Here is a 12,152-nt window from a genome sequence, read left to right as displayed (position 1 = left end):
CGGCCCAGCATGCATTTGTAGTCTCGTGTGTGCTGCTATATATAATAGCCCCTTGCTTTAGCTACTGTCATGGAGTTCGCTAAATATTTTCATAAAGAAGCTGATAAAGCACACAGGGTCTAAATCAAGGTGACTTACAAAGATGAGGACCAAGAGCAAGAGAGAGAGTGCGGTAACGTAGAGTCAGTCCACTGTTATGTGTAAGGCTGCTGGTATGGCGTTAAACTGTTAGGTTATAGACCGGATGTCATTGTTTTATGCTTGGGATAAAGCAGTTGTTACACGCTGGCTACATGAAACATCCACAACTAAAGAATCATTGTGGAATCTGAAAATACACTTATCCCAAAAGTATGATGGTGTACTTACTATGTGCACATGCTAAAAGAAAGGAAACGAGGTGGGGAGATAACTAAGTGTGTCATGGTAGCAAAGTATTTATAAACAATGTGAGATCTTAAACGTTTCGTTCATTTTCTTTCTATTATTTATACAATTGATTTTGGCCCAATAGGCCTGGCATATTCCCACGTTCAAGGAGCTTTCCGTTTTGATTGGGCTATTTTGCCTAAAAAGCTTTAGGCCTACATATAGATGTGTTTGTAACAACTCTGCCTGGAGTGGTCATATATATGAAACGCCGTTTGGGTCTTTGCATGCCAAAAAATATACATGTCAATAAACACTATTTGACGTGTCAATTAACACTATTTGACGTTTCAAATAAGCTTGTTGACCAATCAGGACCTGGATATGACTTCACGTCACATGATCATTTAACGCGTTCATAACTTTTTTACGTAGTTATTACACATTGATTACATCACTCGTATTTCATATGTCACAACGATTAATCGATAGGTATGCTATGACGCTAGTAAACTTGTCTCGCGCGCACCTACAGTGATGGTCATAAAAAAGCTAGCTAGCTCATGGATGCAAACAATGTTCTTCCACCCAAAAATAGCAAAACGACAATCTGTTTCAGTAGCTGTAGTTAGCAAGCTAACTATATAGCTAGTTGTCATCATCTAAAATAACCCTAATTTATAAGACAGTTTTTATTTGATTAATGTTGGTCGCACCCATCTATGTGAAGCTAGCCACAATAAACATTAGCCACAAGAGTGGACCTTGCGGTTAGCCTTCAAAATAAAGGTATGTTATTGACATTGATGCAAATGAATACAAATAGTAGAATTATGCCATAATTGAATAGATCATGCTAAATGAGGTTGGAATCATTTGTTAATTTGACAAAAATCTGTTTTAATCCTAGTGGATCTATTAGACTTTAGAATTGCATTGGGGGCCATACTTATTTCACTGTACAGCCTTACCTATGGATTGTGGATCAATGACAAGGGGTATCAGTCTACTCAGTGACACCCAGAGAACATTAGTGTCGTAGCTCTTATTGCGGGACTCTGAAACGACTGTGAATTGAGCCACATTTATTGTCAACCTATGTGTATTGAACACTATTCCTGAGGAAAAACAATACTGCGTGGATGTTTTGGAGTCTGATAACTCTGAGGAGGATGTTGGGAGAAATATATTGGGTATTGAGTAGACTGATACCCCATCTCATTGATCCCCAATCATTAGGTAAACCTGTACAGTGCAATATAAATGTCAATACCCACAACAGGCTGACTGGGGAGGGGATTTCACACAGTCACAGTCCGGTAATAAGAGCTACAACGCTAATATTTGCCTAAACTCTTCACAGTTGTGTTCTGTGGGTGTCACCGAGTAGACTGGTACCCCATTTCATTGCTTCACATTCCAACCTTGTTTAACATTATCTAGTTTACATTTGGCATGATTCCACCAATTGTAACCTTCCGCATCACTTCCAAAGAGGTACTTTTATTTTGAAAGCAAATCGCAAATAAAAAAATATTGTTCCTAATCCTTACTGTGTCTAGGTTTACAACACATAATCCGGTCCGATCGAGCCTCATTAAACTAGCTGGCTGCTTATAACGTTATCTTTGGGCAACAGGGTTTAAATTAAAAGCTTATTTAACGTGTCAAATATTATTTGACCTGTATATTTGACGGAACTGCGTTCCATAGCCAAAATGTTGTTTTGCATCGCCAATGGCTCTGCAAGTATGGAGAGGATATTCACTGGTGTTGTGCCGAAAGTCTCCCCCCTGCCAGAATTATCCCCCCCTTCTAATTTCCTTAATTTGTGGATAGAGTCAAATACTTTATGTGGCACATATCAGAGTCAAATACTTTCTATAGAACAAACGTCACGTCAGGATAGGCAACCGAAATTAATAATTTATGTTTGTGTGTTATATTAAACACAGAGGAGGGAGTAAAATGTTGGCAAGCAATAAACATTTCAGAACAACTACTAGTCGAATAAGACATTGGAGAGATGACGAATTTTGGCAAAGAGATTATTTATAGACTAATACAAATCAGTAGCGGATTTAGGTACGGGCGACATGGGCATCTTGTCGCAAGCGGGGGCGGTCGCTGAAGGTGGGGGTTGAATTCTGGCAGGGGAGAGATTTTTCGGCACAACACCTGTTCTCAAGGCACCATCGCATGAGCCTGAAGCCACAGACTGGCTAAACTCCTGTTTCTAAAAATGAATTTAAAGGCACTAATAACTATTTTTTTTGTCTATTTCGCCTAGCTGTAAGTCACAGCCTGTAGGGTACTAGGAGGTATCTAGCCCCCCCCCCAAGAACAATGTCTAATTGTTGACACAAAAAAGCAACAATTGGTGAAAAAATGGTGGATAAAGGTCATGCTTAGGCGAATAAACTATAAAGGGAGATAAATGACTACAGTTTACACTTTTTTTGTTATTTCATGAAATGTTGTTACCCCTGTAGAAGGGCCAGTTACCCCTGTAGAAGATTATGGCATAGGGTTTCACACAAGTGTGTTAAAATCCATTTAGTCAGTTTTATTTAGAAATTATTTAATAAGTAATACTTACAAACAAAAAATAAACTATGGGGGGGGAAATGGTGTTGCACAGGTCACCATTAATATCCGCATTATGAGGAGATTTGATGTAAAGTCCCTATTTTTAACTCACCTGCACATATACAATCCGTTATGTACAATTGCACTAAATGCTATTTGAATAGTGCAAGATTTTAAATCCCAGCAGTCTTTAAAATGAAATTCAAGAGCAAAAGGTTTTTAATTCAGAAAAAACATATGAATTGGAATATAATATTGGACTGGGTAGTCAGTACCATGTGTAATCAGTACCAAGGCCAAGAGTAGTCAGTACCAAGAGTAGTCAGTACTAAGGGTAGTCAGTACCAAGAGTAGTCAGTACCAAGGGTAGTCAGTAAAAATTGTAGTCAGTACCGTGTGTAGTCAGTACCAAGGCCAAGAGTAGTCAGTTCAAGGGTAGTCAGTACCATGTGTAGTCAGTACCAAGGGTAATCAGTACCATGTGTAGTCAGTACCAAGGGTAGTCAGTAAAAAGGGTAGTCAGTACCGTGTGTAGTCAGTACCAAGGCCAAGAGTAGTCAGTTCAAGGGTAGTCAGTACCATGTGTAGTCAGTACCAAGGGTAATCAGTACCATGTGTAGTCAGTACCAAGGGTAGTCGGTACCATGTGTAGTCAGTACCAAGGGTAATCAATACCAAGTCCAAGAGTAGTCAGTACCAAGGGTAGTCAGTACCAAGGCCAAGAGTAGTCAGTACCAAGGGTAGTCAGTACCAGAAGTAGTCAGTACCATGTGTAGTCAGTACCAAGGCCAAGAGTAATCAGTACCAAGGGTAGTCAGTACCAAGGGTAGTCAGTATCAAGGACAAGAGTAGTCAGTACCAAGGGTAGTCAGTACCAAGAGTAGTCAGTACCAAGGGTAGTCAGTACCAAGACACAAACAACAACACAGTTACACATGGAATAAACAAACATACATTCAATAATGCAATAGAGAAAGTCTATATACAGTGTGTGCAAATGAGGTAGGATAAGGGGGTTGAGGCAATAAATAGGCCATAGTGGTGAAATTATTACAGTATGGCAAATTAAACACTGGGGTGATAGATGTGCAGAAGATGAGTGTGCAAGTAGCGGTACTGGGGTGCAAAGAAGCAAAAATAAATAAAATAAATAACAATATGGTGATGAGGTACTTGGATGGGCTATTTACAGCTGGGCTATGTACCGTTGCAGTGATCTGTGAGCTGCTCTGACAGCTGGTGCTTAAAGTTAGTGAAGGAGTCTCCAGCTTCAGTGATTTTTGCAGTTCGTTCCAGTCACTGGCAGCACAGAACTGGAAGGAAAGGCGGCTGAAGGAGGAATTGGCTTTGGGGGTGACCAGTGAAATATACCTGCTGGAGCGCGTACTGTGGGTGGGTGCTGCTATGGTGACCAGTGAGCTGAGATAAGGCGGGGCTTTACCTAGCAACGACTTATAGATGCCCTGGAGCCAGTGGGTTTGGCAACGGATATGAAGCGAGGGCCAGCCAATGAGAGCATACAGGTCGCAGTGGTGGGTAGTATATGGGGCTTCGGTGACAAAACGGTAGGCACTGTGATAGACTGTGACATCGCTGAAGTCAAGGATCGGTAGGATAGTCAGTTTTACTAGGGTATGTTTGGCAGCATGAGTGCAGGATGCTTTGTTGCGAAATAGGAAGCTGATTCTATATTTAATTTTGGATTGGAGATACTTAATGTGACTCTGGAAGGAGAGTTTACAGTCTAACCAGACACCTAGGTATTTGTAGTTGTCCACATATTCTAAGTCAGAACCGTCCAGAGTAGTGATGCTGGATGGGTGGGTAGGTGTGGGCAGCGATCGGTTGAAGAGCATACATTTAGTTTTGCTTGCATTTAAGAGCAGTTGGAGGCCACGGTAGGAGAGTTGTATGGCATTGAAGCTCGTCTGGAGGTTAGTTAACACAGTGTCCAAAGAAGGGCCAGAAGTATACAGAATGGTGTCATCTGCGTAGAGGTGGATCAGAGAATCACCAGCAGCAAGAGTGACATCATTGACGTATACAGAGAAAAGAGTCGGCCCGAGGATTGAACCCTGTGGCACCCCCATAGAGACTGACAGAGGTCCGGACAACAGGCCCTTCGATTTGACACACTGAACTCTGTCAGAGAAGTAGTTGGTGAACCAGGCGAGGCAGTCATTTGAGAAACCAAGGCTGTTGAGTCTGCCGATAAGAATGTGGTGATTGACAGAGTCGAATGCCTTGGCCAGGACGATGAATACAGCTGCACAGTATTGTCTCTTATCGATGGCGGTTATGATATCGTTTAGGACCTTAAGCATGGCTGAGGTGCACCCATGACCAGCTCTGAAACCAGATTGCATAGTGGAGACGGTACGGTGGTATTCCAAATGGTCGGTGATCTGTTTGTTAACTTAGCTTTCGAAGACCTTAGAAAGGCAGGGGAGGATAGATATAGGTCTGTAGCAGTTTGGATCTAGAGTGTCTCCCCCTTTGAAGAGGGGGGTGACCGCAGCAGCTTTCCAATCTTTGGGGATCTCAGACGATACGAAATAAAGTTTGAACAAGCTAGTAATAGGGGTTGCAACAATTTCGGCGGATAATTTTAGGAAGAGAGGGTCCAGATTGTCTAGCCCTGCTGATTTGTAGGGGTCCAGATTTTGCAGCTCTTTCAGAACATCAACTATCTGGATTTTGGTGAAGGAGAAATGGGGGAGGCTTGGGCAAGTTGCAGTGAGGGGTGCAGGGCTGTTGACAGGGGTAGGGGTAGCCAGGTGGAAAGCATGGCCAGCCATAGAAAAATGCTTATTGAAATTTTCAATTATCGCGGATTTATCGGTGGTGACAGTGTTTCCTAGCCTCAGAGCAGTGGGCAGCTGGGAGGAGGTGCTCTTATTCTCCATGGACTTTACAGTGTCCCAGAACTTTTGGGAGTTAGTGCTACAGGATGCACATTTTTGTTTGAAAAAGCTAGCCTTTGCTTTCCTAACTGCCTGTGTATATTGGTTCCTAACTTGTCAGTACCAAGGCCAAGGGTAGTCAGTACCAAGGCCAAGGGTAGTCAGTACCAAGGGTAGTTAGTGCCAATGCCAATGGTAGTCAAAACCAAGGCCAAGGGTTATCAGTACCAAGGCCAAGGGTAGTCAGCACCAAGGGTAGTCAGCACCAAGGGTAGTCAGTGCCAAGAGTAGTCAGTGCCAGGACCAATGGTAGTCAGTACCAAGGGTAGTCAGTACCAAGGCCAATTGTAGTCAGTACCAAGGGTATTCAGTACCAAGGGAGTCCAGTACCAAGGGTAGTCAGTAACAAGGATAGCCAGTACCAAGGGCAGTCAGCACCAAGGGTAGTCAGTGCCAAGGGGAGTCAGTGCCAAGACCAATGGTAGTCAGTACCAAGGGTAGTCAGTACCAAGGCTAATGGTAGTCAGTACCAAGGGTAGCCAGTACCAAGGGTAGTCAGTACCAAGGGTAGCCAGTACCAAGAGTAGTCAGTATCAAGGCCAAGGGTGATCATGTCCCAAATGGCACACTTTTCCCTACATACTACTTTTAACCAGAGCTTTAACTTTGTCTGTTTCATGCCTCACTCTGCCTCTCCACTCCCAGCAGCAGTAGTCCTGTTGTTGCTGATGGATAGAAACTCTCTGTGTGTGTGTGTGTGTGTGTGTGTGTGTGTGTGTGTGTGTGTGTGTGTGTGTGTGTGTGTGTGTGTGTGTGTGTGTGTGTGTGTGTGTGTGTGTGTGTGTGTGTGTGTGTGTGTGTGTGTGTGTGAGATTGAAAAAGGTAGAGGAGGAGAGAGGGCAGAGGGAGGGAGAGAGGGCAGAGGGAGGGAGAGAGGGCAAAGGGAGGGAGAGAGAGAAGAGGGAGGGAGAGAGGGACGAGGGAGGGAGAGAGGGCAGAGGGAGGGAGATAGAGAGAGAGAGAAGGAGGGTGGATCGTTGGGGAGTTTCCAGTAAAAAAGATTCAGCTCCCTAACAGAATACAGTGTCCTTCACTGAGGGACTCTCAGGGATTATTATGGGGAAATGGAGATTGTAATACTTGTTTCATTATTGTCTCTGTATTGTGACTTCACCGGTAAGTTTGACTTCTGGTCTAGTACAATGTTGTGATACAGGTGCTTGGTAAATTAGACTTCTGGTCTAGTACAATGTTGTGATACAGGTGCTTGGTAAGTTAGACTTCTGGTCTAGTACAATGTTGTGATACAGGTGCTTGGTAAGTTAGACTTCTGGTCTAGTACAATGTTGTGATACAGGTGCTTGGTAAGTTAGACTTCTGGTCTAGTACAATGTTGTGATACAGGTGCTTGGTAAGTTAGACTTCTGGTATAGTACAATGTTGTGATACAGGTGCTTGGTAAGTTAGACTTCTGGTCTAGTACAATGTTGTGATACAGGTGCTTGGTAAGTTAGACTTCTGGTCTAGTACAATGTTGTGATACAGGTGCTTGGTAAATTAGACTTCTGGTCTAGTACAATGTTGTGATACAGGTGCTTGGTAAGTTAGACTTCTGGTCTAGTACAATGTTGTGATACAGGTGCTTGGTAAGTTAGACTTCTGGTCTAGTACAATGTTGTGATACAGGTGCTTGGTAAATTACATTCTACTAAGCTAACATATGGAATTGTTTTAAGATGGTCATACCATTGATCATTTAGCAATTTGATTTTAGGATTTTTGTAATGAAATTATTTAAAAGGCTATATATATATATATATATATAATTATTTTTTTTTACACATATTTAACCCCTTTATTTTGTTGGCACAAAACTACCTCCATTTATTTATATTTTTTGTGAGAGTCTCATCTTTCCACTCTTTCCCAGCCTAATTGCCATGACCTTACTCTCAGATGGTGTCTCAGAGAGAGTTGGGATATGCCATTTTCAACAGGACAAATATAATCACTTTTTTATATCCATGTAAAAACTTTTTTTGAAATAATGTAGTTTCCCTTATTGTCCTGTAGGTGGTGCTATTGTGTCACATTCACAATGTGTTTTTAGCCAATAGTGCTCTGGTGGAAGGTAGTGCACTATAGAGAGAAAAGGAGCCAGTCAAGAGGATTTGGACATAGCCAAGGGTGGTCAGTACCAAAGCCAAGGGTGGTCAGTGCCAAAGCCAAGGGTGCTCAGTACCAAAGCCAAGGGTGCTCAGTACCGAAGCCAAGGGTGGTCAATACCAAAGCCAAGGTTATTCAATACTCAGTACCAAATGGCTCCCTATTCCCTACATACTACTTTTAACCAGAGCTTAAACTTTGTCTGTTTCATGCCTCATCCTGCCTCTCCACTCCCAGCAGCAGCAGTCCTGTTGTTTCTGATGGATGGAAACTCTGTGAATCTGTGTCTGTATTACCCTTCTGATAAGAAACCATCTAGCACATTGGGGGAGATGACACAATGGAGCACCATTCATTTTCAATGAAGGGAAGCGAAATGGGCAAGGGACCGATATGATGGTGAAGCTAGCGACATGATGGTGAAGATAGCGACATGATGGTGAAGCTAGCGACATGATGGTGAAGCTAGCGACATGATGGTGAGCTAGCGTGTCTAGTATAGTACATCACTGTTGTGAGGGTGTAGTAATACACCAGACATTAGTTATCCTGTTAAATGTAACTACAGTCGTGGCCAAAAGTTTTGAGAATGACACAAATATTAACTTTCACAAAGTCTGCTGCCTCAGCTTGTACAATGGCAATTTGCATATACTCCAGAATGTTATGAAGAGTGATCAGATGAATTGCAATTAATTGCAAAGTCCCTCTTTGCCATGCAAATGGACTGAATCCCAAAAAACATTTCCACTGCATTTCAGCCCTGCCACAAAAGGACCAGCTGACATCATGTCAGTGATTCTCTCTTTAATACAGGTGTGAGTGTTGATGAGGACAAGGCTGGAGATCACTCTATCATGCTGATTGAGTTCGAATAACAGACTGGAAGATTCAAAAGGAGGGTGGTGCTTGGAATCATTGTTCTTCCTCTGTCAACCGTGGTTACCTGCATGGAAACACGTGCCGTCATCATTGCTTTGCACAAAAAGGGCTTCACAGGCAAGGATATTGCTGCCAGTAAGATTGCACCTAAATCAACCATTTATCGGATCATCAAGAACCTCAAGGAGAGCGGTTCAATTGTTGTGAAGAAGGCTTCAGGGCGCAAAAGAAAGTCCAGCAAGCGCCAGGAACGTCTCCTAAAGTTGATTCAGCTGCGGGATCGGGGCGACACCAGTACAGAGCTTGCTCAGGAATGGCAGCAGGCAGGTGTGAGTGCATTTGCACGCACAGTAAGGCAAAGACTTTTGGAGGATGGCCTGGTGTCAAGAAGGGCAGCAAAGAAGCCACTTCTCTCCAGGAAAAACATCAGGGACAGACTGATATTCTGCAAAAGGTTCAGAGATTGGACTGCTGAGGACTGGGGTAAAGTCATTTTTTCTGAATCCCCTTTTCGATTGTTTGGGGCATCCGCAAAAAAGCTTGTCCGGAGAAGACAAGGTGAGCGCTACCATCAGTCCTGTGTCATGCCAACAGTAAAGCATCCTGAGACCATTCATATGTGGGGTTGCTTCTCAGCCAACGAAGTGGGCTCACTCACAATTTTGCCTAAGAACACAGTCATGAATAAAGAGTGGTACCAACACATCCTCCGAGAGCAACTTCTCCCAACCATCCAGGAACAGTTTGGTGACGAACAATGCCTTTTCCAGCATGATGAAGCACCTTGCCATAAGGCAAAAGTCATAACTAAGTGGCTCGGGGAGCAAAACATCGATATTTTGGGTCCATGGCCATGAAACTCCCCAGACCTTATTCCCATTGAGAACTTGTGGTCAATCCTCAAGAGGCAGGTGGACAAACAAAACCCCACAAATTCTGACAAACTCCAAGCATTGATTATGCAAGAATGGGCTGCCATCAGTCAGGATGTGGCCCAGAAGTTAATTGACAGCATGCCAGGGTGGATTGCAGAGGTCTTGAAAAAGAAGGGTCAACACTGCAAATATTCTTTGCATCAACTTCTTGTAATTGTCAATAAAAGTCTTTGACACTTATGAAATGCTTGTAATTATACTTCAGTATTACATAGTAACATCTGACAAAAATATCTAAAGACACTGAAGCAGCAAACTTTGTGGAAATTAATATTTGTGTCATTCTCAAAACTTTTGGCCACGACTGTACATGGAATCTAAAATTTACTCTACATATTGTTTTATGTTTTAAATATAACCTTTATTTAACTAGGCAAGTTAGTTATTAACAAATTCTTATTTACAATGACGGCCTACCGGGGAACAGTGGGTTAACTGCCTTTTTCAGGGGCAGAAGACAGATTTTTACTTTGTCAGCTCGGGGATTCGATCAAAAGTAATTATTTAAACAATAACTAGTAATGCTGTATGGCTCCAGGAAAGGTTCAAATTTCACCTTTCTGGTAATGTGTTTTTTAAATAAATTGCTGAGGTGTAGTCACTTTTTGAGGACAAAAACTCAAGTACACATTACAAATATGATATGAAAACATTTGATCATAACCATGACATAATATGTCATAACAGTTGACATAATTGGGTGTGTTTCGTTAATTGCCTCCAGTGTTGTCTCAGACTGCGCTCTGGGCCGTTCGCAAAATTCAGAGCATTGTCAGATTGTAATTTCATAAATTCAGAGTGTTTCGATCTCAGATCGTTCAGAGTGCACACTGGCAGAGGAATAGGGTTGATCCGAGCATTCTGACCTCACAACCGCGGTCAAGCACACAAGCTAACTTGCTAACGTTGGCTAGCTTGCTAGCTACTTCCAGACACAAATGAGGGAACACCTCACTCTGACCATTTTACTCCCCCTGCCAGAACTGGATAAACTGTTTTCATGTTATTTAAAGCGTTAGTGACTGTAACTGTGCTGCTAGCAACAATTTAATTACACTTTTTTTGCCAATGTTTACTGACACCGGTCATATTCAACGGGTGTTGAGCGTTTGTTAATTCATCAGTTATTCTGCGCTTTGGCACACTCAGACGAGAGTGCTATGAAATAGGAGTAGATAGCCAAAATAAATTTGCGAACACACCCAACTTGTCATAATATGGTCATAACACTGTCATGACCCATATATTTACACCTGTTGTGACAAATATTGTATTATTTTATGTCTGGTTATGGCAGGGTTTCTTCCTGCCAAGAATTTTCCCTTCAATTGAAAGTTTGCTTCTTAAATCGTTTTGTTGTTGTAATGAATTCTTTACAGTCATGTTTTTTTTATCCATCATATTTTAAATAACTTGTAGAAAATACGGTTTATGACACTGTCATGCAGCATTACTGAAATATAGCGAGCTAGATGACTGGCCAGGCACTAGCCATTAACTAACGTGGACTGATGACCTATTCTGTGATACATTTGTGTTAACTTGTCAAGCAACACATACTGCACCAGACCGTTTGTGTTAACGTGCTCATATCAAGCAACACATGCCAGAACGTTTGTGGAAAGGTCAAAATAACAATTAGTGTGCCCGTTTTTTAATGATCAGACAGTGAAACTAAAATTGATCGGAAGCTAGCTGTTGAGGCTTTTATTTATTTCCCAATTAATTTGGTGATCAAGCTGAAACTGTGTTTCCCAAGTCGGCGCTTATGCCGCGTTCAAAACAACTGCGGGCTCGCAACTGGGAACTCGGAAATCGCCAACTCCAAATTTGAAAGGTCATCCAACTCAGAATTCTAACTCGGAAACTCTGGTCTCTTTCAGATCAGAAGATCATTGAAGTCATGATTTTACCTTGTATTTTCCCAGGTGTTTTAAACGCTGCATAACTACTCAAACCAGCGGAATCGAAAATGTGCTTTGTCAATGGCTGTGATGTAGGGTTCAGCCAGGACTTGATGGACAGTCGGAAGAGCGAATGAAATGGTAGGAGGGACAACACAGCTTGAAGTTTTTTATTTTGTATTATTATTTTTATTTTTATTAAACAATAACATGCAAAACAGAAACAGAACAGCCAGAGGGATTCCACAAAGAAATAAGAGAAGAAAAAAATACAAATCCACATTGTATCAATTCAAATACAGACATGTAGCGAATACATTATTTAGACATTTTGTTCTGTATACGTTTTAATGATTCTAAATAGTTTCCCAGATCAGATTAAAAAATTAAGGAAACATCACAAA

Source organism: Salmo salar, chromosome ssa02, assembly GCF_905237065.1.
Source record: "Salmo salar chromosome ssa02, Ssal_v3.1, whole genome shotgun sequence".
Taxonomy (NCBI): domain Eukaryota; kingdom Metazoa; phylum Chordata; class Actinopteri; order Salmoniformes; family Salmonidae; genus Salmo; species Salmo salar.
Note: the sequence above shows the minus strand (reverse complement) of the source record.